The sequence below is a fragment of the Amaranthus tricolor genome, chromosome 6 (genome assembly GCF_026212465.1).
Source record: "Amaranthus tricolor cultivar Red isolate AtriRed21 chromosome 6, ASM2621246v1, whole genome shotgun sequence".
Classification (NCBI taxonomy): domain Eukaryota; kingdom Viridiplantae; phylum Streptophyta; class Magnoliopsida; order Caryophyllales; family Amaranthaceae; genus Amaranthus; species Amaranthus tricolor.
Window position 1 is genome coordinate 7,247,116 of NC_080052.1, and position 6,577 is coordinate 7,253,692.

Genomic DNA, 6,577 nt, shown 5'->3' on the forward strand with positions numbered 1-6,577 from the left:
CTCACTATGATGCTCATTATCAGAAGTCTCAATCTCGTGGACAATTTCATCTCTGAAAAGATGCATTGTAGATGAGTACATAAATGAATATGAATAGAAATATATTAGAACACCATAGGAACGTAATTTCAATTCTAAACATTTCAACACAATAATATATACCAAATAGTATTGTGTGCTAAGTTTTGTGCCAAACAAACCACGTTTGAACGCAAAAAAGCATAGAAAACCTTAGAAACGCAACTTAGCACGTAATTTCAAGCATATGACTATTTTTTCAGTTCTAACCATTTCAACAAAATAATATATATCAAATAGTGTTGTATGCCAAGTTTCATGCCAAACAAACCTAGTTTGAACTACTTTATGCGAGAAAGTGCCAAAAACGCTTAAAAAACCTTAAAAACGCAACTTAGCACGTAATTTCAAGCATATGAATATTGTTTTCAATTCTAACCAATTAAACACAATACTATTTACCAAATAATGTTGTGTGCCATGTTTTGTGCCAAACAAACCACGTTTGAACAACTTTGTGCGAGAAAGTGCCAAAAAGACATAAAAAAAACCTTTAAAATGCAACTTAGCACGTAATTTCAAGCATATGAATTGTTTTCAATTTTAACCATTTCAACACAATAATATATACCAAATAGTGTTGTGTGCCATGTTTCGTGCCAAACAAACCACATTTGAACAACTTTATGCGAGAAAGTGCCAAAAAGCATAAAAAACCTTAAAAATGCAACTTAGCACGTAATTTCAAACATATGACTATTTTTTATATTCTAACCATTTCAACAAAATAATTTATACCAAATAGTGTTGAGTGCCAAGTTTCGTGCCAAACAAACCTCATTTGAACTACTTTATGCGAGAAAGTGCCAAAAATGCTTAAAAAAACCTTAAAAACGCAATTTAGCACGTAATTTCAAGCATATGACTATTGTTTTCAATTCTAACCATTTAAACACAATAATATTTACCAAATAGTGTTGTGTGCCATGTTTCATGCCAAACAAACCAAGTTTGAATTAATTTAAGCGAGTAAGTGCCAAAAAAGCCTAAATACTTCATACCTTGTGAATCACTAAATTCAATGGTATGCCCTCTGTGTGATCTACACGCGTATAACCAACATCAACAGCATCTTCATCCACGGATTTTGGATTGATAAAGGGCGGGGTGTCTTCAAAAGCATCATATTCTTCCTCATCCTCAACATCACTTATACCAAGGATACTTCCTTTTTCCGGTACAACAATAGACCATTTTTTATCAGACGGGTCTACAATGTAGAATACTTGCTTGGCTTGTGTGGTTAGTATAAATGGCTCCTCACTATCATGCAAACGAGTTAAGTCTACAAGAGTGAATCCACAAGGGTCATCATTTTTTACGCATCGTCGATTACTATCTACCCACTTGCATTGGAAAAGACCAATAGTGAAACTACAGTAGTCAAGCAACCATATTTCATGTACCCGCCTGTAATAAGAGCTGTTCAAAACAAACCCGACCCGAAAATCCGACCCAAAATCGAAAATTATCCGACCCGAATGTAAGTTTTTTAGGTTTACCGAACCGCAATTACCCGAACCGATACTTTACTCGAACCGTTTGATAACCGAAAAGGGCAAAATCAAACTCGAACTGCAACCGAATTTTATAACCGACATATAAACCTTAACCGATGTTACCCGAACTGAACAGTGATCGACCCGAGTCAAATCCGACCCGAATTATGCACGTAACCGAATGTAACCTGACTAAAACCGATTAAGATCGAACTGTTTTTAACCCAAACTGATACAAACCCGATCAATTATTAATCGAACTGTTTTTAACCCGAACTGATACAAACCTGAACCGATTGTAAATCGAACTGTTATAAATCCGAATCAAATTTTCACCTAATTATAGCAAATTAAGTCCAATTTCAGTTTTCTAATAATACGGAAAAAGGAAGAACACAAGTTCTATACAGAAGAGATTGCATACAGAATATATATATATATATATATATATATATATATATATATATATATATATATATATATATATATATATATATATATATATATATATATATATATATATATATATATATATATATATATATATATATATATATATATATATATATATATATATATATATATATATATATATATGTATATATATGTATATATATATATATGTATATATATGTATATATATATATATATATATAAACTAATTGAAATAAATTGATCTGCCTATTAGGGCTGGCAAAAGCTGACCCGACCTGCTAACCTGATCTGAAACCGACTCGAAATTAGCGGGTTTGGGTTTAGATTTTTGACCCAATTAATTAAATGGGTCAACTAGACCTGATCTGTTTATTAAATGGGTTAGGTTCAGGTTGAATATTTAAACCCGAAAAAAACTTGTTTAACCCATTTATTAAATTTAAGACGGAACAACATTTGCCAAATACTTCGTAAAACTAAGATAATACCAATTACCATGTATTGAGGGATTTGTCAGCTGAAGATGACTTTCAATAAGAAAGGAAGTTGTCCCACATCGGCTAAGGAATTTGTCAGCTGAAGATGACTTTCAATAACAAAGGAAGTTGTCCCACATCGGCTATGAAAGATACTAATAAAACAAAAATCCTTTAAATCACTTCCACAGATCTCATACCAACTTACGCAGCCACGCCGTGAGCACAAAGCGAACTATTCTTTCGCCTTTTACTAAAGAATACCGTGTGCTCGCTGCATTAAGTGGCATACGTTTATTTTTGGAGGAAGCCTTTAATTAAGGTTAAATGGATCAAATGACCTAAAATATATGAATTTAATGACAAAAAAAAGTAGGTTAAATGGGTCATTAGCAAGTTGATCCGATCTGCTACAGATCAGGTCGGGGTTTTAATTTTTGACCCATTAATTAAATGGGTCAGGTTCAGGTTAAGGGTTTATTGACCCATTTATATATGATCCGAACCTGAAAATGACCCAACCCGACCTGTTTGACACCCGTATCTGCTATATCTAATAAAACATTCGGTAATTATTTTTTGTAAGTAAATGAGCATACATCAATTAAAAACCTGTCTATTAACTTATTTCGATATTGATCCGATCAATAGTTATCCGTAACCGATAACTATTCGAAAAATAAAGCTCGAACCCGATCTGTACCCGAAAAAACCAAACCAATTAGTAATCGATGACAACCCGAGTCCGATTGACACTCGACACGAACTTCAACCGACACCGAACTGATGCTAACCCGATAGCTTGAATAACCGATCTCTAACCGAACCGTGACTAACCGACTCGACCCGAGTGTGACCCGTTGTAACACACAGCTGAAAAATAACCGATCCGAAATGTAACCGAACCGAATAACACCCGTCCGAAACCGACTTGATTAACCGAATGAACACCTCTACCTGTAGTATAGCATTTTAGCATCAACCGGTGATTGATCCTTGGCACTCGCATAAAATGTAGATCACGCCAAAATAGAAACCCCACTATTTTGCAGATCAGATGACTCCTTATCTTGACACTCAGTCCAAAATGTGAACCCATTGACATCGTAACCCTCATATTTGTTGAAATCTTCATGAGGACCATCAGATACACCCTTGAGTTCTTCACATATTACTCGATTGTGAATCCAATCAATAAGTGTCTTATTATGTAACTGCATCAATGCCCTATCTCCTTTAGAAGGATATTTAGCGCGCAATATATATAAATGCTCATTCGAAAAAGGATGGACTTCTGGAATATGATGCAACACATACAAGTGTGCTTGTAGAAGACTGTCTCGAGGAGGTGTGATCGATTTGGAGCCGATTGTTCCTTTTCCCTCAAGCCTTCCTTTATGTCGAAAGGTGGGAAGTCCAATAGGCTTTGCCATGGCCATATACTCGGCTATGAAGTTACCAATCTCATCGCTCATAGTGCCTTGAATCATACTCTCCTCGAGTTGTGCTGGATTCCTCACTTTGTTTTTTAAAACTCCCATATGCCTTTCAAAAGGATAACACCACCTTAAAAAAACTAGACCTAAAAGCTTGATTTCACGAACGAGATGGACAATAAGATGAACTATTATGTCAAAAAAAGAAGGTGAAAAATACATCTCAAACTTGTATAAAGTTACAATCACATCGACTTGAAGAGCATTAAGTTTAAAGGAATTAAGAACTTTACTACAAATTGTGTTGAAGAACGAACATAGTTTGGTAATAGCATATCTCACATGTTTTGGTAGTATTCCACGGATGGCAATTGGTAAGAAAACTTGCATCATTACATCGCAATCGTGAGATTTCATGCTTCCCAACTTTAACTCACCATTTAGGGTCACAAATCTCTTCATTTTGGATGAGTACCCAGATGGAATCTTAATGCCATACATAGACTCACAAAATGCCTGCTTCTCTACCTTGGACAATGTGTAGCAAGCTGGAGGCAAATAATTTTTTTCATTACTCATCTTCTTCTTACTGCCCTTTCCCTTGTTAGTGCCACAACCTTGATCAGCTCTAGTTCTTTTCTTACCTTAACCTGTGGCCACAACTCCGGACGAATACCCTTACATTCAAAGTAATCTCGCACGAACTTAACATCCTTTGTCTTACCCGGAATTCATGAGCATCCCGAGTATGGCATCGCATACATTTTTCTCTATATGCATAACGTCAAGACAATACCTAACATGTAGATCTCTCCAATATGGAAGCTTCCAAAAGATTGATTCTTTTTTCCATAGTCGGTCTTCAACCCCTTGCACTTGCCCCATGTTACCAAATACAGTTTTAACTCCCTTAACCTGTTCGTAAACCTGATAACCAGTCAACGGTCGACGAGCTACACGGTCCTCAACCTCCCCGTTGAACATCTTTTTCTTCTTACGATATTGGTGATCTTGTGGGAGGAACTTTCGATGGTGTATGAATAGATGTTTGCACTTAGGAATCCACGTGGATTCCATGTCATCAATACATATTGGGCATGCTTTCATCCCTTTTTTCTTATACCCTAATAAGTTGCCATATGCTAGAAAATCATTAACAGTGCATAAAAGCATTGCACGCAAGGTGAACTCCTTATTACCATGTGCATCAAACACGGAAACGCCTTCATCCCACAACTTTCTCAAATCCTCAACAAGAGGTGTGATGTGTAAATTTTATTAACCGCAAGCGCACAAGGTACGTGTAACTAAACAGGTCGAACTCAGGGAAGCGAGTTAACTAATTTGTTCGATTAATGACTACGAACACGGATCAAGAAGTACTTGGGTTGAGAAACTAATACTACAATGCAAATAAAACTAACAATTAAAGCTAAGACAATGATTAATACGAATGTAATAATAATATGACAAATCTAGGGCGTCGGGAATCACATAATTCTAACATGGGAGTCAATTACTCTCATAATTGTATGAATTTGAGTCATTAGTATAATTAAACTGATCTGATTAACCTCAAGCTTTCACTCTATTGATCAATATTGGTTTAAGACCTTACTAATGTTAATCCTCAAACTTTCGTTTTATTGGCTAAATTAATAGAAATTTAACTTAAATATATCTCAATCCTAAATTAATACTAATCTCAAACTTCCATTTTATTTAAAAGGTTAATAAAGATATTTAACCTAAAATTCATTAAGCATAGGTTTAATCATAGACCCAAATTTCACACAATTAATCGATAAAATATCATCTCATGCTTCGAATTAGGGTTTTTACCCTAACCGTAGAGAGGAAAATTACTCACTAGACATGATGATAAACATGCAATTAATGATGAATGAAAACCTAATTGAAATACTACACATGAGAATGACGAATAATTTAATGCAAAAAGACAAGTAAATAAGTAATAAAGTAAGAACACTTACTAATTAAGATGAACATAAACGCAAATTGCAATGAAAAATAAACATGTAGCAACAGAGTTCAACAATGAAAGCTCTCAAAGAAGAACAAAAAGAAAAATTCTGAAAAATTTAAAATTAAAACTGACTTAATGATAAAAAATAACTACCACTATTTATAGTGGCTCCAAAAAGTAACCGTTAAAACCCACGAAAAAGGCACCTGACGTGCGGGCGACGACTCATGACATCAGGGGCGACAAGTCATCGCTTTTGTTCTGCCTGAGGTATGTGAGTTCAGTGAATCTGCAACGAGTTGTGGCAAGTTGGAGACGACTCGTCGCTTAGCCTCTAGATTGATATGCATAGATCAGTAAGTTTGCGACGAGTCGTGGCATATATAGGACAAATCGTTGCTTTGGCTCTGGAATGCTCTGATGACTTCAGTGGATATGCGACGAGTCGTGGCTGAATGGGAACGACTCGTCGCTTTTGTTTTGGAATCCATTTGCTCTGGGATGAGTCCTGGCTTTTTAATGCTCCTTAGCTACGACTTGTTTCTTTCCTTTGGGGCTTGTTTGGCTAGATCTCTTCACTTCTTTTAGGGGTCTTAGGTTATTTCTCCAAACCTTCACCCTCTTATCACCCCTGGAACCTAATAAAACTCCGATTTTTGCCTCAAA

At 35.5% G+C, this 6,577-nt stretch overlaps 1 non-coding gene across 1 annotated transcript; it reads left to right on the top strand.

Moving 5' to 3' along the window:
• The first annotated feature begins 2,698 nt into the window (after window positions 1-2,698).
• On the top strand, window positions 2,699-2,814 carry LOC130816730 (U5 spliceosomal RNA). Its single transcript, XR_009043270.1, has one exon. It is a non-coding gene; the product is annotated as a U5 spliceosomal RNA (small nuclear RNA).
• Window positions 2,815-6,577: the final 3,763 nt, after the last annotated feature.